We start from the raw sequence: 25,393 nt of genomic DNA, 5'->3' as shown, positions 1-25,393 counted from the left end.
ACTGCAGGGGCAAGGGTTTTGCTCTCAAGTTCTTGTGTTCTCAGCAGGCTCCTGGAGAAGGGCGTGTCGTTTCCTTAGTGCCCAGGAACTATAGCAAAACTCTTGCCACTAACTGTGTAATGTCCTCTTTTATATTGCTCAGCATCTTCTTCACCAGACTCCTCAGCATGTACAACGTCTCCAGTGTGTGCCAGCCAGAAGGACCCACTGGCCAGTAGCTTCTCCCTGTATCCCTCTCAAGCTGTGGGGGTGAGATACATTCCCACATACAGCTTTCCTAGCGCTCTGGAGAATAGATTTTTCTGTCAATTTCCAAAGGGCATATGACCATCCATAAAGCCACAGCAGCCCTCTACACAAGGACTAGATCTCAGTCCTGCCTGGGATAAAGAAGGAGGTATCTTCCTTAGGTTTTCTGTATCAGCCCTAAGGGTAGTGTTTGCTCCCTATATCTGCTATTCTTATATTCTTTAGGTATTCTCTTTTATTCATACAACCCAATGCCTTTTAACTCCAACTTCTAGGCAGAATTAATAATTCTTTGTATTAAACTTTTTCTATTAAAATGACACTGTGCTTTCTCTCTTCACTGGACTCAACTAATACACTAATTGTTTCTCTTACTTATTTGGGTACTGGAAAACTTAGAGTTAAAATACCTATGCACATGTATGTGTATCCACTTACATATATTTACATGCACACTCATATGATGTATGATTTAATATATTAAAATATTTTCTCTTATATCTGGTAATATGAGCTTTCCAGGTGGTGCTAATGGTAAAGAACCCGCCTGTCAATGCAGGAGACTTTAGTGACGCGGGTTAGATCCCTGGGTTGGGAAAATCCCCTAGAGGAGGGAACAGCAGCTGAATCCTATATTTTTGCCATCAGAGTCCCATGGATAGAACAGCCTGGTGGGCTACAGTCCAAGGGGTTGCAAAGAGTTGGACATAACTGAAGCGACTTAGCATGCATACACGCATCTGGTATTATATTCTACACTCTGTAGAGAAAGGAATTAGTTGAATACTATTCTTGTACGTCCTATGATACATTACATGATGCAAGTATTGAATTACTAAACAAATATTCCAGAGAAGCTGTACTAAATATAATTAATTATAAACATATTAGTATATGCTTAGTTTTGACCACCAATCCCTGAAAAGTCGCTAATCCAATGATGACTATTTAAGGATTTTCGTCCTGCCTCTAGGGTTGCTGCATTGCACAGTTGGCTCTTGTGCCTTGAAATCTGGATTCATTAAAGTCCTCTGACTCACTGCCGCGGCTCTTTCTAACACTGAGCTCACATATGCTCTTACCACCCGCTCTGTGCTGGCGGCACCTGCTATGGCTGCCGTGACTGCAGCCTTCTCATCTGCGTGAGCAGTTCTGCTTCCTGCAGGAAACCCTGCCACTTAGACAGGAGAAGAATGGATTTTCCTAAGGATGCTGAGAGAAAAACCATCAGCAGCGAATGAAGTAAACATTCTTCTTTGGTGTTCCTTGCTTCTCCTTTTGATATACCCCTAGGCTACAAGAAAGGAGCCATCTCTCAAAGCTTTAACTGTTTTGCTGATGACCCTTTAGGAAAGGAAGTACCAAGAAATCTTTTAAGATCACTGAATTCAGCAGTAGTATAGTTGGAAGATCTAAATCTTGTGCCTGAGAGAAGACATCAGGAGAGTGGGGGAGTCCTGAACATGTCTATGTCTACCTCTAAGTCATCAATTAAAACTAAGTGCTAGCTTATGACCAAGAACATGAATATGAATCTCAGTATTTTAAATACCTAAAGTTGGAAACTCTATGTTCTACACTAAACAATTATTAGAGTAGGTCATGGTTTCTCCCCATAATACACCATGCCATTATTAAAACTGAGGTCACAGAAGATTACTGAATGACATAAAGAAATGATTTCCTATATTATTACATTTAAATAAAAGCTGTTATGAGGCAGTGAATATAAATTTTATTTTTAAGCATATGTGTACCTGAAGTCACCCACATGTACCCAGACACCCTTCTAACACGTGAATAAAAAAATGTGGATGGTTGTTTTCTCAGGGTTATAGAACAATGAGTGACTTGTATTACCTTGCTTGTGCTTCTCCGAAACCTTAAAATTCTCTGTAATAAAGTTGAATTCTTTACATAATTAGAAAAAAAACACATTTTTGAAAAGGCACAGAAATTATTGAAATAGCCAAAATTTCAAATTCAGGGAATACCCATAATCCCAGATATAGTTATGGAATAGAAGCATTTCATTGTTTGGTTTTCTTGGTATTTATTTTTAAAAACACTTTCTGTTCAAGATTAATTGCTGATCTCATTAAAACAGGGAGCAAAAAGTAATCTCTAGAATCAAGACTTTTAATCAGTTGGCTTCAGTGAATCAGTTATTCAACAAGATAAATCTCTGAGAGTATAGTCAGCATGGAGATGCTTTTAACCAATAGATGCATGGATAGATTAGATAGATAGTTGATAGAATATAGATGAGATATATAGATAGATAGATATAACTGGATGATAGATGGATAATGTCCAACAATATATTTGTCACGAATTTAAAGAAAAGGATATTAATGTTTTTAAAAGACTCGTCTCCTCCGTGTAGACAGTGTTGCATTTGCCTAACCAGAGATTTTCTTTACATGTGAAAGTGAGATAAAAGCAACCAATCTTAATTGAGTACCTATTATGAAATGCTAGATATTCAGCAAAACATTTTAATGATAGTTAATGTGTTATTATATAATATATTATATATTATTATAAAATGATAATATATCATAAAATAATATATACTATGTAATAATAATTTACTAACAGTAATAAAAATAAAAATATTGCTGCCATTACTACTGCTACTATTTTTTAAGTGGTTATAATATGCCAGGCATTTTGAAAAGCACTTAATAAATACCATTGTATTCTATTCATTGTAGTGCTCTCAACTTTCCTACGAGGTAGACATCGCTATTTTCAGAAGAGGAAACAGAAGATCAGAAAAATTGTCTTGCTGAAAATCACAAGTAATTGTAGTATTTACATGAAGATATTTTCACAAACAGTTCATATAACTCAATATTAGAAAACAAACAGTCCAACCAAAAATAGGTAGACCTAAATTGACATCTCTCCAAAGATGACATACAGATGGTCAATAGGCACATGAAAAGATATTCAACATCACTAATTATTAGAGAAATGCAAATCAAAACTCAAGTGAGAAATCACCTCATACCAGTCAGAATGGTCATCATCAAAAAGTTTACAAATAATAAATGCTGGAGAGGATGTGGAGAAAACGGAACCCTCCTACACTGTGGGTGGGATAGTAAACTGGTGCAGCCACAATGGAGAACAGTCTAGGGGGTTCTTAAAAAAACTAAAAATAGAGTTACCATATATCCTATTCTTCGGCACTCCTGGTGGCTCAGATGGTAAAGCATCTGCCTACAATGTGGGAGACATGGGTTCGATCCCTGGGTCATGAAGACCCCCTGGAGAAGGAAATGGCAACCCACTCCAGTACTCTTGCCTGGAAAATTTTGTGGACGGAGTCTGGTAGGCTACAGTCCATGGGGTCGCAAAGAGTCGGACATGACTGAGCAACTTCACTTTCACTTTTCACTTCCTATATCCAGCAGTCCCTCTTGTTGGCAAACATCAGGGAAAAGCTCTAGGTCAAAAAGATACTTGCATCCCAGTGTTCAGAGCAGTAGCAGCACTATTTACAATAGCCAAGACATGGAAGCAACTTAAGGGTCCATCAACAGATGAATGGATAAAGAAGATGTGGGATATATACACAATAAAATATTACTCAGCCTTTAAAAAAAAAGAATGAAATGAAACCATTTGCAGCAACATGCATGAGCCAAAAGATTATCATATGTGGAAAGTAAGTCAGAGGACCACAAATATAATACAGTATCACTTATATGTGGAACCTAAAAAGAGATACAAATGAACTTATTTACAAAACAGAAAGATTTTTACAGACATAGAAAACAAGCTTACAGTCAAGGAGAGAGAGTTGGGGGAGGGATAAATTAAGAACGTGTGATTAATAGATACACACTACTGTGTATAAAAATAGATAAACAATAGGTCCTACTGCATAGCACAAGGAACTATATTCAATACCTTATAATAACCTATTATGGAAAAGAATCTGAAAAAGTATATCTATATCTTTATAGATATAAATAACTGAACTACTTTACTGTATGCCTGAAACTAACACAACTTTGTAAGTCAACTATACTTCGAGGAAAAAAAAAAGAAAGAGGTACTCTTGATTCCAAGTTCTGTTCTCTTTCCACTGCCCTAAGCTACTGCTTTTCACATGGTTTGGTGCTTTGGGCTAGCCTAGAAGATCTGAAACTGGGCATTTGGGTTAAGCCCAGGGATGTAAGGATCATCAGAAGAAATGAGTTATCAAGGATTCTATCAACATTGAGTGAACTAACAAGAGAATGAGACAAATGGAAAATGGAATGGAAAATAGAATCAGATTCTACTTTTATTTCCTAGGTCCATGGAGGTTAGGGAGGGGTAGTGGTTTTTGTAATTATTTTGGACCCTAGCACGGACAGCATAGCATTATGTGGGCATAAATTACTTTGTGAAGTCAGAAGTCTCTTGAAGAGATAGCTGTAGATAACTCTATTCAAAGCAGTGACCAGCATAAACATTATTGTTGAATGAAAGCTCTGAATGCAGTTAGAATTCACAAATTTCAGTGGCTAATTTTCTTTTTAATATCCATGTAAAACAACAAATCACAGGATTAACCACTAGAAAACTAGAATTCTAGGGCATTCCTATATATTGCTGCAACTTTCTTGGTCTTCATATTCTTTCTCCATCAAGCGGTAGTATGTAGACTTTATAGATTTTTTACAAAATGCCAATGACATAGTAAGTTTGGAAATAATTTAGATAGCACTAAAGGCTGTGGGATGTGTCATATAGAATATGTGTCAATATGAAAGACACTTTTTATTATCAATTTCTTCAATAGTGGTCAACTCTTCAAATTATTTGTTTTTCTTTTCTTATTACAAAAGTAATATATCTTCATGGCTCAAAGTGTCAAAGTTACAGAAGAAAATAATTAAAGGTCCTCTATGTAATGATGGGTTGGAGCTGCCTAATACCAGTTTGTGAAAGTCAATTGTTTGTGTCTCTTCCAAATTATATGTTCAGTGATACTATGTTGGTAGCCTGAAATCAATCATGATGAGATTATTTACACCATGGAAATTGGCAAATGTTACAAAGCCGGGCTTTCTTTTCTGACCAGTTGTTAAGCATTTATTAATGAACCACTATCCACAATCTTTGGACTTAATCAGTTTGGTAAATCTTAAATCAGATTGCTATCCTTGTATTAAGTCAAAAATTGAATAGATTCAAAAGAAGAATTTAGACAGTCTGCCTTTAGCATGTCAACCTCCAACAGAGTTTAAACAGTATCTGTACAAGCAATGAAAAAACATCCTTTATGAGCCCTAAAGACCTGCATTGGCTTAGTCCTTTGCATTCATTGGACATGTGAATGAGTTGTGCAACCCATGTGATCTTTCTTTTGTCCTCTTCTCATTCTTCCTTTTTCTCTCTCTTCCTTCTTCCTTTCCCTTCTTTTCTTCCTCTCTCCCTCCTTCTCTTCCTTTTTCCTTCCTTCCTTCCTCCTTTCTTTTTTGAATTCTAAACACTAAATGCTTACAGATTTTCAGGTCCTTTGCTTGTACCCAAGTTGTGTCACTAGTGTTTTATTCTTAACGAGAGCATTTCAGATCTTTGCATTGACGGTCAAGAAGTAGGGTTACTAGCCCTCCCTTAGAAATCTGATTTCCCTGTTCAGGATGCAAACTATGTATAGTTCCAAGACACTGTTTTGGTAGCAAATAGGTTCTGGAGGGCCAACCCCACTTGCCTTTTATCCCTGTATTTTATTTAACTGTTTTCATAGCTGTCACCACCCTAGAACATACGGAACTAATTTTCTAGAGATTTCAGTAGTTCAGCAAAGACATTTGAAACATAAGACTTATTTTCTCCATACATAACGTTGTTCAGTCCATATACACAAAACTTTAAAATGACATTTTGTCCACCAGAGGGCACTCATATTGTTCCAAGTATAGCTAAGAATTATGACTATTTGAAGATAAATCTGAGACAGAGAAATGAAAAAGCCCCCCAAAACGATTCAAGTCTTAACTAAATACCAAACAGAAGAATAAAACCAAATTTTCTTTATTCCATTTTATTTTCTCTCTTGCTACCCTGTTACCTCCCACTACACACACAAAAATTCTTCTTAAGTATATTCGTTAATTCACAAAAGAGAAAAAAGGGTTGGGACTGGGGTGAAATTCTGCGTTCCATACTTTCAAAGTGCCAGCTTTGCAGGAGAATATATTTTTCTTTAAAATGTGGGAGTGTTGGAAGTGTGGAAGAATATAAAGAAATTGGTTTTCATAAAGTTACATCCTTGGTGTTTTAAGATGATATGTCTCAAGTTGTTTTCTATCATGAAGCTGATGAACTGCATGCTTCAGATGACAGGGCTTCTGCCCTTGTCTTGGAACTTTACACTTCTCAGGCACTAGGAAAATCAGAGGCTGCCACAAGATTGCGGTCTAGCGTGTTGACAGCCTCAGCCACAAGTTATTCCAACTTCTCACTAAAGCAAAATAAACTCGTGATTTCTGAGACATGTTGTGTAGCTCATTAGTGGTTTCAACTAAGTGCTGTTTATTGATCTTAAAATCTCTCTCTCTTCAATGCAAGTAGATTTTCACCTATGTCTCCATCTTTCCCAAACACTCCAGCATTATGAACTCAGCTGTTAGATCTTAGTAATTGCTAAATTTAAGCCACTAGATCTGAGGTAAGGATTCTAACTCATTCCAGCTATATTATCACGTCACACATTTGCTTCATCCATTCTGTTTCTCTATAGGGGCATTTTTATTCATACCTTTCAAAATTAGGCCTGTCAAAAGACCCATCAAATCATCTCTGCCTCAGAATTGCTCAGATATGAAAAGTCTGAATTTCTTCTCTATTTTAAAAAGTATTCAGTTAAATCAGCTCAGAGTGATCTGAAATCCAGCTATGTAGTATCTATGTAGTGCAAACACACATACCAGAAGAAAGAAATAATGAGACAATTTAAGTTTTGTGTCCATTTAGACAATTGATGTCAAAGCAATTATCAGAGAATTGCTAATGAACATTTATGAGCTTGAACTTTATAGCCTGGCCCAAAGTTGCCAGGTACTGTAAATCTTTGAAAAAAATTACCCTTTAGCAGTGCCAAGACCAAAAGCTAAATTGGCCCACGTTCCCCAACTTACATCTGGGTTCGGTTTGCTTTCAGTTAAAAGAGCTTAACCCACAGTGCTGACTTGGTCTCTGTTCAGATGGGAAAGCAGCTATGTTATATGAAAGGAGCAGAAATAGGTGAATATCTTTTTAAATCCTCCCTTGAGGGGAAAATAGTGTTTTAAGTTTGGATAGTCATTATATAATTGCCTGGTATTAGGGAATCAGCTGGTTTGTTGCTGGATAGTGTCTATTTGGTTTAGACAGTTCTTTCTTGAAGTATGCAGTTTACCGGTCAGAAGCCTTCAAAAATAAAGTACATTATTACAAGGGTTTTAAACTGAGTAGGGGTAAGATGAAGAGAATTAACTCTACAATGCCTTAGATAGGAAGCAGAAAAAATTCCATTAATCCAGATTTAACATGAGAAATATTAAAGATATAAAAGTTATTTTTAATATAAGTAGAGAATGGAAAATAGCAATGAGATTAAAGAAAATGTAAAAGGGCCATGATTTACATCAAGTTTTTTTTTTTTTTTTTTTTTACTAGTTCTTCTCATGAATGTGACAGTTGGCAATTACTTTAAAAGTCTAAATTTTTCAGGGTAAATCAGCTTCAAGTTGGGAAAGATTTATTCCAGATGGGTATTATAAGATATGTTATAACTTTACTGACTAGATTAAAAAAGCTGAGTCAGTCTCTATTTATTAAATAACAGTAAGTAAACAGTATTGTGTATATATATCCATTGCCTTTTTCTCCTTGGTAGTGATTTAGTCACTAAGTCGTGCCCAACTCTTGCGACCCACCAGGCTCCTCCATTCATGGGATTTTTCCAGGCAAGAATGCTGCAGTGGGTTGCCATTTCCTTTTCCAGGGGATCTTCCTGACTCAGGAATCAAACTCTAGTCCCCTGCATTGCAGGTAGATTCTTTACTGAGCTACCAGGGAAGCCAATGACCTAATCAGTATTGAATCATTTTGTCACATCTCAGTTCAATTATCACTTCCCCAGGGAGACCTTCAAACACCTTGATTAGGTCAAATCCCCTCCTCCTTGCCTAGTGCCCTCACCCCTGTGATAAGCTTTAAAAGCATCATGGTTCTCTTCTTGCAGGAGTTACCAAGCTTGAAACTTTACATTTGTGCATTTCTTTGGCAAATGTCCACAAGCTGCCCAAGGACGCAGACCTGGCTTAGTTCTTCACTGAGTCACCAGCCTCTAGTACAGTGCCCGTCAAGCAAGAGGTAGTTAATGCTTATTTGTTTATTTATTGAATTATGAATGAATAACTAGGCAAGGCAACTATGAGATCAATGCCATATTACAAAGTAGTTAATAAACTCAGTAACAGAGTTGGGTGGGACTCAACCCCTTGTCTTACTTTCTTTTCCCAATGTATCTTATCTGAAAAACTATAGATCAAAGCATTATTACTGAAATCAATACAACAACAAGTATAAACTAACTAACCAAATTTGCTTTCATCAGGGTAGTAAAAATAAATCAAGTGACCATCAGCAATATTCTGGGTGAATGATTATTTGCAAAGTAAACATCATTAAGTCAAATGAAATGTCTCCTCAGAAAATTTATGCTTATTTTTTTTAAGAGAGTAGAACAAGATTGTATTTTATAAGTCTGCATCTGCTTAGTTGTAAAAAGCAGACACTTCCTAAAATAGGTAGATCAGTTAAGAACAGGGTTTTGATTTTCTTTGCTGTTCTTTATATGATAACATAAACACTTCGTTTTGATCTAGCAGACAAGAAAATTACAACCCAGAAAAGAGAATTGAATTGCATGAAGCTTAAGTCAGGTCTCATATTAATTTGCTAGCTTGCTTGGGCTGCTGTAACTAATATTACAGACTCAGTGGCTTAAATAGAAATGCACCTCTCAACATACTGGAACCTAGAAGTCCATGATCAAGGATTCAACAGGACTTGTTTTTTCCAAACCTCTCTCCTTGGCTTGTAGATAACCTTCTTCTCTATGTTGTCTTCACAAGGTCCTTCCTCTGTGTGTGCCTGTGAGAAAGACAAAGCAAGAATCTTGAAAACAGTAAAAGTGACTCGTACTGAGGGATCTCAATAAGATTAACAGCTAACTCATCAGAAGCTATGAAGACAGAAGGCAGTGGAATAACATACAAACTGCTAAAAAAAAAATTTTTTTTTAATTATAAGGAAATGCTATGAGCAATTCTATGTCAAAAAAAATTAAACAACTTAGATGAAATGGGCCATTTTCTAGAAAGCTACAAGGTACCAAAATTCTCACCATAGCTCTTGAAGTCCTTTAGGCTTTTGTCCATACACGGTAGTATCATCCCTCATCATACTCCCTTTAATTTATTACATCTCAACTAGTCTGATTCATTCAGTTTCTGGCATCATGGTGTACACAAAGCTCTATTCCTTTAACTTGTTGATTGTTCCATTTTATCTTTGAGGACTCAGTTTAAATGCTATTTCTGCAAAGACATTTTTTTGAAATCTTTATAAGTAATTACTCATTGAGGTAATACTTTCTGCTTTATCAAAGGTAATTTCCTTCTCAATGCCTTTCCCTCAAATACCTGATAGGCTTCTAATCTAGTTTCCAATCAGTTCTACATTCTAATAGTCATGTCCTAAGTTCTTTCCTAGACAAAATTCTCAAGGTTGATTTAAGTCTTTATTTTTGAGCTCCCAGGGTAATATTTCTCAACTTAATAGTACATATCTTGAGACCAGGCGAAATTAGAGACAGAGACTTGGGAAGGTCTCACACCCTTAATCTAGTCTTCACTCTAGAGTACTGTATAAATCAGCCAATGTGGCTCAAAGCCTCTTTGCTGCCGCTGCTGCTAAGTCGCTTCAGTCTGTCCGACTCTGTGCGACGCCATAGACGGCAGCCTGTCAGGCTCCGCCGTCCCTGGGATTCTCCAGGCAAGAACACTGGAGTGAGTTGCCATTTCCTTCTCCATAAAGCCTCTTTAGATCTCATTTATTATGGTTTGGGGTTTTGAGGCAGGATTTTTTAGAGGACCTAAATTTGAGATTCTCAATATTCCTTTATTGTCTGACAACTGTCCAACTATTCTGGATTTATCTTTATTTTTCTTGAAAGGAGAAAGTAAAATCCAATTTACATGATTATTCTGAGTCTTTGCAGCTATATCCCCCAGACAGAGCTTTTCAACCACACCAGTGTTGACATTTTAAATCAGATAATTACATATTGAAAGGGTCTATCCTACTCACTATTAGATGTTTAGTAGCATTCCTCACCTCTACTCACCACAATTCTGTAGCATCACCCTCATCTCTAGGTATAACAAACGAAAATGTCTCTAGACATTGCCAAATGTCCCTGAGATGCAAAGTCACCCCCACTTGAGAATTGAAACCACAGGCTCAATAGGCCCATCTTATGCTTTCAAATTATCACAGGCAATACATTTATTGTGTTCAAATTTATAGCATGGGCCTCCATTTTTCCAACCTTTGAGAGTTTCCTGACTGCCTAACACATTACTGAGAGGTCAGTATCACCTATTTAAAAAATTTGTTACAGATAGCACTACATTTAAAGTTAATGAGGACTCATAATCACAGAATTATTTTCTGTATGGTAATTCTAGATTCAGAATAAACATATACCAACATTTATATATATTATATATATATATATATATACACACACCAATATAAGTTCATTTCTTACATGTAAAAATACAATTCTGATATTTGGTGGGTAGCCTTCTATGTGGGGTTTTAGAAAACCTGGCTTCTCTGTGTTGGTTCTGTCATTTTCAACACGTAGCTTCAAGAATCACCATGTTCATATGTTTCAAGTCATAAACAGAAAGAACATGGAGTATTATATAAAGGAAGATGCTATGAGTTAGACTGGGATATAAGGAAATAAGTTTGAAGACTGCTTTCAGTGTCTGCTGCTTTTACTTATCATTGTTATATCCTCTCACTGTGTGTATCTTGTATTTTTTATCACAATTGTAATAAAGTAATTATTTTATTTTTGTACCACAATTATATACATATGTGTATGTATCACACTTATATGTATCACAATTGTAATAAAGCAATTATTTGATCAGCTACTGGTTTATTATCCATCTTTCCTCAAGGTCAATACACTCCACAAAGACCAGAACTATATCCATCTTTTTTGATGCTGTATTCCCAGACCTAGCAAAGTTCTTGTCATTGAGTACTTTCTCAGTAAAGATTTATTAAATGAATAAATAAAATAATAAATAAATGGATTAATTAATATGATAGATATGGTACTTTATTTAGACATAGTTTAGTAAATCTTTACAATAATGAATTATTCTTTGCCAGATGCAGATCTAGACATCAGTCAACAAGAGATAATGTCTGTCTGTCCTAGCAGAACAGCAGAATATCCTCATGAGGGATGGTAAGGATGGGGATGGGGGCTTCCCTGGTGGCTCAATGGTAAAGAATTTGCCTGCAATGCAGGAGATGCAAGAGATGCAGGTTCGATCCCTGGATCAGGAAAATCCCCAGATGAGAAAATGGCAACCTACTCCAGTATCCTTGTCTGGGAAATCCAATGGACAGAGTAGCCTGGAAGGCTACAGTCCACAGGGTTGCAAAGAGTTGAACATGACTGAGTGATTAAGTGTGCACACACACACCCCCCAACACACACACATATACACACGCAGACAGGGATGCAAGTAAGAAAGAGTTCAGTGTAGCAGCCAAGAACTTTCTCTTCTGATTCCTTTCCCTTCTCTTGCCCTGCTCAACTGGGCTATTTACAGCTATATTACAGCTACCTTACAGAAAGGGGAAAGGCGCTCTGGAGATTCCAGGACCCAGCTCTTACCGATCGTGTTAGTTCCTGGGTCTCCTGCTGCTGCTTGTGATGGTAAATTGTATGTCAGCTTAATTGAGCCAAAATATGTGATCAAATATTATTCTGGATGTTTCTATGATACTCCTTTGAATGAGATTCACATTTAAATTGGTAGACTTTATGGAGGCAAGATGGCCCTCCATAATGTGGCTGGCCCCATCCAATCAGCTGAAGACCTAAATAGAACCAAAGACTGACCTCACCTAAGCAAGAGGGTATCCTGTAGCACAGGGCCTGTGCATTGGCTCTTCTTTGGGCCTCTGGTCTGCCAACCCACCCTTCATATATAGGACTTGCCAGCTTCCATAATCATGTGAGCCAATTCCATAAGATAAATCTATAATACCATGTTGGTTCTGCTTATGTGGTAAAGTTCAATACACTGCTCATGTACATGTACTGACTCCAGACGTCATTCTAAGTAACAGTATTGCCCTTATACTTTACATGCCTACCGACTTTCAGAGTTTGTATATAGCTGCATTCACGTCTGGAATGAAAAGTGGTCTCAAAACATGTAGGAATTAGATTTTACTTATCTAGTCCCAAATTGAGTTATTTTACTTGGCTTTTAGCCCCTTGGGGGCAAATACTGTATTGTATCCATGTTTGTATTCCTAGCAGCCAGCCCATAATAGAAGATTTTAAAAAGTGTGCTGAATTAAATAAATGAATGAATGAATGGCTCAATACTTACATGTTAAAATATAAGTATCCATCACAAACTTTTCCTTTCATCTGGCTCAAAGCAAGGAAAATTCTGGTGTGATCCCAAAACCATCACCTTTACCCACTTTCCCATATTTCTGATTACTTTCAGAATATTATGGTCATACAATATAACTGAACTGTAGTTATATATTGAATGTGTTCCCTTAGGGACAAACTAAGGCAAACATACAGGGCCTGGGCTTTTTTTTTAACCTTCATGTAGAAGAACTTGGGAAGCCAAATTCAAAATACCTGAAGCAGTTTCTCAGCCTGGGTTGACCTCAGTTTAAGTTGTAACTTTGCTGCTCTTTAGTCATGTGACCTTTCAAGTCTTAGCTTCCTCTTCTGTAAAATGGGCATCATCGTCATATCATCAGTCACCATAATAGTAACGATAATGCTGCATCATTATGCTGTGGTGTGGATTAAGTGAGATCAAGAATATAAAGCATTTATCAAAATTCCTGAGCACAGTAAGAGTGCGACAAACAAGCTGAGTATTAGTAGCTATCACAGGTGTACCCTGTTTCATTGTGTACATGTTACTGCATCTCACAGATACAAAGTTTTAGGTTGTTTTGATTGTTTGCTTGTTTTCATATCACAAATTGTAGGTTTGCGGCAATCCTGCAGCAATCTATCAGCACCATTTTCCCAACAGCCCTTGTTTATGTTTCTCTGTCACATTTTGGTAATTCTCAAGTTATTTCATGCTTTTTCTTATTACTATATTTGTCATGGAGATTTCTGATTGATGAACACTGATATTGCTATTTTAATTTGGGGAGAGGCACCAGGAACTGCGCCCATACAAGACGGTGACCTTGATAAATGTGTGTGTTCTGACTGCTCTAACCAATCTGCTGTCCCCTCTTCTCGCTCCCTCTCCTCAGGTCTCCCTATTCCCTGAAATACAGCAACATTGAAATCAGTACAGTTAATGCCCCTACAATGACCTATAAATGTTCAAATGAAAGAGATTCACATGTTTCTCACTTTAAATCAAAATTTGGAAATGATTAAACTTAGTGAGGAAGGCATGCCGAAAGCTGAGATATTCTGAAAGCTAGGTCTCTTACACTGCTTAGCCAAGTCATGAATGCAAAGGGAAAGCTTTTTTGAAGAAAATTAAAAGTGCTATTTCAGTGACTGATAAGAAACTGAAACAGCCCAACTGCTGATATGGAGAAAGTGTTTAGTGGTCTGGATAGAAAATCAAACCAAATAAGACTTTATTTCCTTAAGATAAAATCTAATCCAGAGAAAGGCCCTAAAGCTCTTCAATGCTGTAAAGACTAAAAAAGGCAAGGAAGGTGCATAAGACAAATTTGAAGCTCGAAGAGGTTGTTAGATGAAGTTCAAAGAAAAAAGCTGTCTCAATGACATAAAAGTGCAAGATGAAGCAGTGAGCATTGATACAGAAGCTGCAGCAATCATCCAGAAGATCTAGATGAGTTAATGAAAGTGACTACAATCAACAACAGATTTTCAATTCAAATATGTCATCTAGAACTTTCATAGCAGGAGAGGAGAAGTCAAAGCCTGATTTTAAAGCTTCAGAGGGAAAGCTGACTCTCTTATTAGGGGCTTATGCAGCTAGTGGCTTTAACTTGAATCCAATGTTATTTACCATTCTGAAAATCCTAGGGCCCTTAAGAATTATGTTAAATCTACTTTTCCTGTGCTCTATAAATATATATATATATATATGGTTATGACTGATTTTTGATGTTGTACAGCAGAAACCAACACAACATTGCAAAGCAATTATCCTCCAATTAAAAATTAAAAATTTTTTTAATAAGCTAAATTTACTCTGCCTGTGCTCTGTAAATGGACCAACAAAGCCTGAATCACAGTTCAACTGTTTACAAAATGGTTTACTGACTATTTTAAGCCCACTGTTGAAACCTACTGGTTAAATAAAGGATTCACTTCAAAATATCACTGATCATTGGTCATATACCTGGTCACCCAAGAACTCTAACTGAGTTGTATGACATTAACATTGTTTTCATGCCTGTTAACAGAGCATTCATTCTGCAACCCATGGATCAAGGAGTAATTTCTACTTTCAAGTCTTATTATTTAAAATAATATATTTTATAAAGCTATAGCTGCGACAGAGAGTGATGGACCTTGGCAAAGTCAATAACATTCATGATTCAAGGGAAGAGGTCAAAATATCAATATTAAATGAGGTTCAGAAGGAGCTGATTCCAACTCTCATGGATGACTTTGAGGAGTTCAAGACTTCAGTGGAGGAAGTAACTGTAGACATGATAGAAATAGCAAGCAGGGTTCATCGCAGCACTGTTTATAATAGCCAGGACGTGGAAGCAACCTAGATGCCCATCAGCAGACGAATGGATAAGGAAGCTGTGGTACATATACACCATGGAATATTACTCAGCCATTAAAAAGAATTCATTTGAATCAGTTCTAATGAGATGGATGAAACTGGAGCCCATTATACAGAGTGAAGTAAGCCAGAAAGATAAAGAACATTACAGCATACTAACACATATATATGGAATTTAGAAAGATGGTAATGATAACCCTATATGCAAAACAGAAAAAGAGACACAGAAGTACAGAACACACTTTTGAACTCTGTGGGAGAAGGTGAGGGTGGGATGTTTTGAAAGAACAGCATATATATTATCTATGGTGAAACAGATCACCAGCCCAGGTGGGATGCATGAGACAAGTGCTCGGGCCTGGTGCACCGGGAAGACCCAGAGGAATCGGGTGGAGAGGGAGGTGGGAGGGGGGATCGGGATGGGGAATACGTGTAACTCTATGGCTGATTCATATCAATGTATGACAAAACCCACTGAAATGTTGTGAAGTAACTAGCCTCCAACTAATAAAAAAATTTAAAAAAAAAAGAAATAGCAAGAGAACTAGAACTAGAAGTAGAGCCTAAAGATGTAACTGAATTGTTATAATCTCATAACAAAACTTTAATGGATAAGGAGGTGCTCCTTATGGATGAACAAAGAAAGTGGTTCCTTGAGATGGGATCTACTTCTGTGAAGATGCTTTGAAGATTCTTGAAAACACAACAATGAAATTCGAACATTATATAAACTTAGCTTATAAAGCGGAGGCAGGTTTTGAGAGAACTGAATCCAATTCTGAAAGAAGTTTTACTGTGGATAAAATACTATCAAGCAGCATTTTAGGTTGTAGAGAAATTATTTGTGAAAGGAAGAGCCAATTGATATGGCAAATTTCATTGCTATCTTATTTTAAGCAACTGCCACAGCCACCCCAACCTTCAGCACCCACCACCCTGATCAGCCAGCAGCTATCAACAATTAGATATGACCCTCCACCAACAAAAAAGTTACAACCTGCTCAAGGCTTAAATGATGCATTTTTGAGCAATAAAGTATTTTTAATGTATATACATTATATTTTTAGACATAATGCTAGTGAACACTTAATAGACTTCAGTGTAGTGTGAACATAACTTTTATATGTACTGGGAAACCAAAAATTTCATGTAACACACTTTACTGTAATATGCACTTATTGCAATAGTCTGGAAACTAAACTCATGATATCTCCAAGCTATGCCCAAATTGTATCTTGGAAAGGTACCAAGGTCAAGCCAGGATATCAGTACAAACAGTCCTTAATCAAAAGGCAAGCTAAGAATAAAACTGAGCTGTAAGGACTTCCCTGATGATTCAGTGGTAAAGAATCCTCCTGCCAAGCAGGAGACATGGGTTTGAACCCTGATCTGGGAAGACCGCACATGCAGTGGAGCAACTAAGCCACTAAGCCCATGCATCAGAGCTATTGAGCCTGTGTCCTAGAGCCCAAGAGCCACAACTACTGAGTCTTCATGCTACAACTACTGTAGCCCCATGCACCCTAGAGCCAGTGCTCTGCAACGGGAGAAGCCACCACTCAGAGAAGTCTGCACACCACAACTATGCGAGTAGCCCCTGCTAGCCACAATTAGAGAAAAGCCCAGGCAGCAATGTAGACCCAGCACAGCCAAAAAATTAAATTAAGAAATGAATGCACAGTGAATGCTGAGACAGAAGAAGAGATTGCAGAAGCTGGAAATTGGGATCTGAGTGAAGCAGGCAAGTGGAGACTCTAAGTGAGTTTGGAAAACAGAGCATTGTTTGCCCTCATCTGAGCAAGCCAGTTCATCTCAAGATACCAGAGCTAGACGGACAGTGACAGTGCCCTAAACACTAACAAATAAAGGATGACTGGGGCCCAGAGAAATCATCCGCTCACATCAATGACAGAAAACTGCTTCCTCCTGTCCACGTTAAGGCCCAGAGCTTTGCTACCTCATGTGCTCTCAGTGTCTGACCTGATTGTCAATGATACACCATTCATTTCACTGACTCATTAGTGACTACACACCTGCAGGAAACAGATGACACACTCAGACTGGGAAAATTAAAGTGAACTTAATAAAAGGATTCTTGCCAGAATGGTGTACATACAGGAAAACTACATGGAGTGGGGCACTACCCCAAGCTGAGTGACAGAGTATCACCATGCCCACGTCCAGGCCTAAAGGAGCATGACATAGGAGTCATCAGGAAATCTGGAGAAACAGAGTGAATGGGGTCGAGAAGGACAACTAATAGAATTACCATGGTCTTTATTTAAGGGAGGGCTCCAACGTGGCGCTAGTGGTAAGGAACCCATCCTACCAGTGCAGGAGACATACGGTTTTACGTGAGGGAAACACCCCACCCAAGGATGTGGATGGAACTAGAGTGGTAGTAACTTGATCTCACTCTGCTCCTACCTACTGGACAGGCAATGCCCCAAACAAACCCAGCTGGAAGCCAGAGGACAAAAGGAGCCCAAGCAAAGTCAGCTCTGCAGTTGAGAGCAGGACAGGAACGGGCAGAGAGTCAATCTGGACGAGCCACGAACATCAGATGTTCGGCACATTGCCCCACCTTCCTAAAGGTCTAGCACTGCCCCAGAAGGGACTAACTTCATATGGCTGCGCTGGGATAAATCCCACCTTCTTTCATAGCCTCATCCACCTCACAAACCCATACACTCAACTCTTTGACATCAGGGTGAAATCCTCTTGTGTCTCGTCCAGTGCTTTCCTTCTCCCAAGTACCTTCTTGTTTACTTAAAGAAAGAAACTAGTGTGTACATCCCTCCAGGCCTTGGGACAGGCTCTGACAAGTCAGAATTGGCTGGACTTGTCCATGCTAGGACCTCAATGCTAGGACCTCCCTGACACAAGAAAATATGCACTTGGCACTAAAAAAGCAACTGATCACAATGGAATCTTCATTGGATGAGTTAAATACCTCAGGATTTTGCAGGGCCCCAGGGTTCTGAATGTCAGTAGTCATTGCACAAAACTGTGTAGAATATTCTTTTTTTAAAGAGGTTGATTTGCATCCTGGATGAATAGCACTTCACTACAAGTTCCAAATTAATAGCTTTTGAAGTTTTTTTTTTTTAAGTTTAATATAATAGTTTTGTAAACCAGCCTTGAAATTTCTAGTTCTCAATACTGGCTAGAACCCAAAATGGATACTGAGAACAAAGAAAAGAAACTATTGTCATAACTCAGTATGCAGCAACATCAGAAACCATGAGAGAGGTTGGTAAATATTTTCAGACTGGTTTTACAACTCCTGTTAGCCTAGATAATTGATATCACCACCCAAACTTACCTTGACTGAGCTTTGAGGACTTTTGAAATTCACTTTCCTAAATGAACACAAGTCTAAATTCTGTGAGGGATGCCAAGTGTTTCCCCTCCCCACCATTACACTGAACTGGAATTGTATTCCACGTTGGAAAGTCTAAAGCCAACTTTGAAAAATCACCCTGAAGCCATTAATTGCCAGATAATAACCCAACCAAAGAAAAGACTTACCTTTAGAGATGAATAAAAGAACTCACAGGGTGGCCTAACACTGAATTATTTTCTTGGGACCATTGTGGAGACAATACCTCTTGGGTGTCAAGTCTGACACTAGACAATATAGTGAAGATGTTTTCAGTCGCATGTGCCCCATCCAGCTGCCGTCTTCCATCAGGCTCCCAGAGCTGCCTCACCTAGGCCTCCCTGGTGAGTCAGTTCGCTTCTGACTGAAACATTCCCAGGCAGGAAGGCTTCCATATTTGGTTGGATAAGCTTAACCTTCCTATTTTCCTTCCTAGATAATATGCTAAAAAGAGTCTGGTGTTTCAACTGCAGTATGTGGCTTTAAGGAGATTCACCCATGATGGAAAAGAGCTGGACAAGAAATCAGGGGGATGAGGCTCTTGCTTCAATCCTGCCACTAAAGGTGATTGTGATCTTGGCATAGTCACTTTATCTCTCTGGGTCTCATTTTCCTCTTCTGTAACATAAAGGTGTTGGTTCAAGTCAGTGACTTGCAGGCCATTTTTTTTTTAGTCTTTGTTCAAATGAAGTCTTACATGGAAGCTCAACATGTGAAGCAGAAAAAGGCTCCTCTGGTCTGAAGGGAAATTGATTGCCACCAATCCTGTGCGCTTGACAACCACACTTCCACCGTATCTCAAGTTCACTTGGCACTCAAAGTATGACCTTTGGCCCACACATGTGGCTTATGATCTCTGAAGTTCTTATTAAAAAGCAGAACTCTGGGCACCCCTTTTAAGATCTACTAAATCAACCTGCGTAGAGCTGGCACTCTGGAATCCTTTTTTAAGCAAGCATCTCAAGTGAATCTCATGAACACAAAAATTTGAGCATGTCAAAAAGCACCAGACCAGATATTTCTGAAGTCTTTTTCTTCTCCAATACTCTGGCAGTGTTGCTCAATATTTAAGACTACAAAATCATTGGAAATCTGATGAAAGAAATGGATCTTCTGTTGAGAAAAGTGCAAAAACACACAAATACACATGTATACAGGGACATATGTGAAATTTATCTAGAATTACAGCAAACTTAAATATCCACCTATCCATCTCCTTGTTGTCCATCATGGACACTCTATGGGAAGATAGTTAAAATCCCTATGATATCCATGACCTAACAGTGGTATTTCAGGATGAATGTGGTGATTCATTAGAAAAGGAACTCTTCTGGCATTAAACCGAACTCTTTTAGTTGCTGATATTGTACTAAACCAAAGATTGTCTCCAACTTATAGCCTCTAACCCAATTTCGAACTTGTTCAAAGTAGTTGGTATTTTCTTTTTGTTTTTTGTTTTGTTTTGTTTGCTTTTATTAATTACCAGGAATAGTGTCATTCCGAATTTTCCTTAAATGCTCACTTTACTACAGGTATGAGGATGAAATGGCTAAACTCCAGCAAACCAGCTGATGCTTTTCCAAGATTCTCGCTATAAGGACTGTTCAGTTCCCAACTGATTTATTTCTCAAATTGGATGCATAGACAGTCCTGCCCATGGAACATGAGGGTCATGTCTTCCAAGAGGAATGATGTGCCACCTCACTGCTGAAAGCGTAGACATTCTTTTCAGAGGATAAAAGAATGAGCTTGGATCTAGTTTTCAATCTGCCAAGCAATAAAACTATGTGGTGGCGCCAAGCACCCTTATAAAAGGGCTGATCCATAAATATCCACAGACCATGACAAGGCGCAGAATGGTCCCTTCCCAAAAATCTGCCTCCCTTTTTCACATGCCACCCAGATGTGCCATGTGGAGTGGGAACACTAGCGTACACCATAGACGAGGCTCTGTATCACCTACACGAGCTCTCTATACTTTTAAAAAGACAAAAAAACAAAAAACCAAAAGCCTTTCTCTTGCAATTTGAGCGATTTGGACTTTCATTCTGCCTTTGGCCCAAGAGCAAAAGCCCCTCTGCAAGTGAGCTCCCCCACCGATGTCTTCCCAGTCAATAGGGAACCACTTAACTACATGAACATTAACTAACTTGAAGTTTGCTTTTTATCCTAGCACTAATAGGAGAGGAGGAATGTGTTTGTGTTTGCAAGTTTTCCATGTGGGTTAAGTCAAGATTGTTTGCTCAAGTCTGAAGCTTGGAAGAAAAAGGAAAAACAAGGCCCAAGTCTCATCTTGTCCTTTGGAGGTAGGCAGAAGAGCCATTGTTCCCAGTGCAGCTGAAACTTGTGGGCTGAGAATCCACTGGAGTCTATTCTCTGAGGTTTCTGAAAATTTTCCCCACAGACTTATCATTGTCAGCAACCGTGGCAGGCTCTTTTGTTTTGCCTTTCATTCCTTATTTATTGCCAAAGCAAACGGCAATGACAGTTGAGAATGGAAAGAGTGGCAAGATGGAGTGAAATATAGGAATAAAGCATTGCTATAAACAAGAGAAGTTGCTAAAAAGGGAAAGGAGTTCCTTCTCCTCTGAAAGCTCAAAGTGCCTTTCATCATCCAGCAAAGCTGGACCAAAAGCAAATTTATTTTTAAAGGTAAACAGATAACAAATGGCTCATCCAGAATTCCAGGGTGGATTTGTACTCCCTCCCACAAGGAAAAGGTAGCTTTTTAATTCTTTGTAAGTAAGACAAGGCCCAGAACAACAGGGAGAAGCATGCTTGAAGGTAAAACATGAGATATACAATATTTAGAAAGCCCAGAAGATCCCTCAAAATATATTCCCACCTTTCATAATTTCAAGGAAAAGAATACCCTTGGTTTTCCCTGACCTTAGCTGAGCCATGGCCAAAATAAAGATGCTGCTAGTAATCAGGAGTTTACTGGGGATTTTGCATTTTTGTTCTTATTTGTTCAGTGGAATATACAGCGTCTTCCATGTTTCTCCTTACACTATAGTTATCATGAAGAGTCATCAGTGCCTATTCTGAATGTCCTAATTTTGTCCCATTAGTAAAAAAAATGCAAAATAGAGGTACAATGTTTCAGTGACTCCTCAGCAAGATGATAGAATCCTAGGTCTTCAACATGGTCGGCATGAACCTCTGTAATCTCACCCTTGCTTATTGTTTCAGCTCCAACCTCTAATATTTTGCCTCTTAAACTATATATGTTTTAATAATTGCAGAAATTTTATTTCCTCTAAATCATTATGTTACTTTAGGTCTATGTAGGTTTTCCAATTCTATCTCCCTGGCCAACCCTCTCCTCTTACTCATTTTTTTCCCTCTATCTAATCCAACTCATCTATCAAGATATAATTCGGATGTCATCACTTCTAGGGGGTCATTCTTAACACATCAAACCACTTCCTCACACGATATTAGGCACCTGAGCAAGACACCCTCAGGGGAATCACCATATTTTATTGAAACTATCTATTTGTATATTTATCTCCTCTACTAATTCATGTGCTTCTTAGGGGAAAAGATGATGTCTCATTCCAACTGACAAGCAACAAGACACTTAAGTGAGTTTAATCAAAGAAAGAGAGAGTAGTATGAAGCACTAGAGGGAAAAAGCATTGAACTTCAACTACAAAGACAGGATAGGCAAACCTATTTTGCCTCTCCAACGCACCAGCAGAAGCTCACTCTTCTGCTGCCATCTTCATCTTCAGTTTCCTCTAGTTGCTAGCACAGTTCCTTGGTAAGCCCCATGGCATGGTCCCTTGTGCTCTCGTTCTCCATAACATTGCTCCCTGAACTCCAACTCTGACAGTCTCTGCTCCCAGTCTTTGAATCTGAACAAACCATTCTTTGATATTCCCACCACTCAATAATAACCAACAACTGGCATCTGGGTCAGCACTGACCTAAGATCAGACAGAAACCACATGCCTATTCCCTACCAGTCCATTATCCCTCCACAATTATACTAAATGACTGTCTTAATTTGAATTTCCTGTAGTAAGAATGAAAAAAATCTGTAAATGGTGGTTTCATTTATTTCACTGAGCCTTACTCACCTCTCTTTTTTAAGAACCCAACATAATGTCTAAAACATAGCACATATTTGATGAGTAGGAATTAAATAAGTATAATTTCTATGGTCCCTTTCAAGATTATGATTAGATGTTTTGTAGCAAAGATGCATAACTGTCTACCAAAATGTGCGCTGCACTCTCAGAGTATGACGCTGCTGCTGGAAAGAAGTTTTTCAGCCGGGGACTACATTTCCCAGCACCCTTCATGTCTATTTCAGACACATGACCAGTTTTTTCCAATGAAATGGAAGTAGAAGAAACATATGGCTTCTCTAATTTAAGATTTTAAAGAAGTGTTTGTAACTTCTTCATGCTCTTTTACTCCTGCTGGTTCAGTGCAGATGACAAAAGGACCCTAGAGCAAAGGCTGGCAAACTTTCTATGTACAAGGATAGATAGTAAATATTTTATGCTTTGTTGCCATATGATCTGTCACAACTACTCCAGTCTGCCTTTAGGGTGCAAAAGCTGCCATGGACAATACAGAAACAAACATTTGAGGCTGTATTCCAATACAACTGTATTTACAAGAAAAAGTGGAGGGCCATATTTAGCCCACATGACATAATTTGCCAACCCCTGCCTTGGAGGAAAGCAGAGTATGAGGTGGAAAAAGGCCAAGAACCTGAATTCCACATGGAGAAAAATCGGCAACACAGATCAGGATTGCCAGTCTTGATTTATTACATGAATACAATAGCTAGTTTCTACTTTGTTAAGCCACTTAAATTTTAGAATTTATGCATAAGCTTATTAATAAATGTGTTAGTATTGTCTTTACTAAACTATAACTGTAGTATCAGTTCAGTTCAGTTGCTCAGTTGTGTCCAACTCTTTGAGGCCACAAGGAATGCAGCACGCCAGACCTCCCTGTCCATTGTCAACTCCCAGAGTTTACTCAAACTCATGTCCATTGAGTCGTTGATGCCATCCAACCATCTCATCCTCTGTCATCCCCTTCTCTTCCTGCCTTCAGTCTTTCCCAGCATCAGGGTCTTTTCAATGAGTCAGTTCTTCACATCAGGTGGCCAAAGTATTGGAGTTTCAGCTTCAGCATCAGTCCTTCCAATGAATATTCAGGGCTGATTTCCTTTAGAATGGACTGGTTAGATCTTCTTGCAGCCCAAGGGACTCTCAAGAGTCTTCTCCAACACCACAGTTCAAAAGCATCAATTCTTCAGTGCTCAGCTTTATTTATAGTCCAGCTCTTACATCCATACATGACTACTGGAAAAACCATAGCTTTAACAAATGGACCTTTGTTGGCAAAGTAATGTCTCTGCTTTTTGATATGCTGTCTAGGTTGGTCATAATGTTTCTTCCAAGGAGCAAGTGTCTTTTCATTTCATGGCTGCAGTCACCATCTGCAGTGATTTTGGAACCCCCCCAAAATAAAGTCTGTCACTGTTTCCCCATCTATTTGCTATGAATTGATGGGACCAGATGCCATGATCTTAGTTTTCTGAATGTTGAGCTTTAAGCCAACTTTTCACTCTCCTCTTTCACTTTCATCAAGAGGCTCTTTAGTTCTTCTTCACTTTCTGCCATAAGGGTGGTGTCATATGCCTATCTGAGGTTATGATATTTCTCCCGGCAATCTTGATTCCAGCTTGTACTTCATCCAGCCCAGCATTTCTCATGATGTACCCTGTGTATAAGTTAAATAAGCAGGGTGACAATATACAGCTTTGACGTACTCCTTTTCCTATTTGGAACCAGTCTATTGTTCTGCATCCAGTTCTAGCTGTTACTTCCTGACCTGTGTACAGGTTTCTCAAGAGGCAGGTCAGGTGGTCTGGTATTCCCATCTCTTTAAGAATTTTCCAGAGTTTGTTGTGGTCCACACAATCAAAGGCTTTGGCATAGTCAATAAAGCAGAAATAGATATTTTTCTGGAACTCTCTTGCTTTTTTTATGATCCAGCGGATGTTGGCAATTTGATCTCTGGTCCCTCTGCCTTTTCTAAATCCAGCTTGAACATCTGGAAGTTCACAGAATAAAATAAATGAGAATTAAATATGTCACCAAGGACGTGAAAGACATACTCTGAGATGCTTAATTAATAAAACATTAATAAAGGAAATTAAAGATGCTTCAAACAATGGAAAGATACCCCATGCTCTTGGACTGGAAGAATTAATATTGTTCAAATGGCTATACTACTGAGAGAAATATACAAATTTAATGTGATCCCTATCAAATTACTCATGGAATTTTTCACAAAACTAGAACAAATAATCCTAAAATTTATATGGAACCATAAAGCACTAGAATTGCCAAACAATCCTGAGGAAAAAGGAGAAAGTAGGATGTATAAATCTCCCAGACTTCAGCCTATCCTACAAAGCTACAGTAATCAAAACAGCATGGCATTGGCGCAAAAACAGACATATGGATCAATGGAACAGAATAGAGGGCCCAGAAATAAACTCACACACCCATGGTCAATTAATCTTTGACAAAGAAGGCAAGAATATAAATGGGGAAAAGGCAGTCTCTTCAGCAAGTGGTGCTGGCAAAGTTGGACAGCTACATATAAATCAATAAAGTTAGAACCCCCCCTCACATCATGC

General features: G+C 38.3%; 1 protein-coding gene across 2 annotated transcripts in view; it reads right to left on the bottom strand.

Moving 5' to 3' along the window:
- Window positions 1–9,231: 9,231 nt before the first annotated feature.
- METTL15 (methyltransferase 15, mitochondrial 12S rRNA N4-cytidine) overlaps window positions 9,232–25,393 on the bottom strand; it is a 366,840-nt gene continuing 350,678 nt past the window's right edge. The window contains exon 9 of one of the 2 annotated variants that reach the window (XM_061151106.1): window positions 9,232–9,396. The gene's annotated coding sequence lies outside the window, so the exon portion shown is untranslated. The remainder of the gene's footprint in view (window positions 9,397–25,393) is intronic. The other variant, XM_061151125.1, reaches the window with a different exon arrangement.

Source organism: Dama dama, chromosome 1, assembly GCF_033118175.1.
Source record: "Dama dama isolate Ldn47 chromosome 1, ASM3311817v1, whole genome shotgun sequence".
NCBI classification, from domain to species: Eukaryota; Metazoa; Chordata; class Mammalia; order Artiodactyla; family Cervidae; genus Dama; species Dama dama.
Note: the sequence above shows the minus strand (reverse complement) of the source record. Positions and strands in the feature narration are given on the sequence as shown.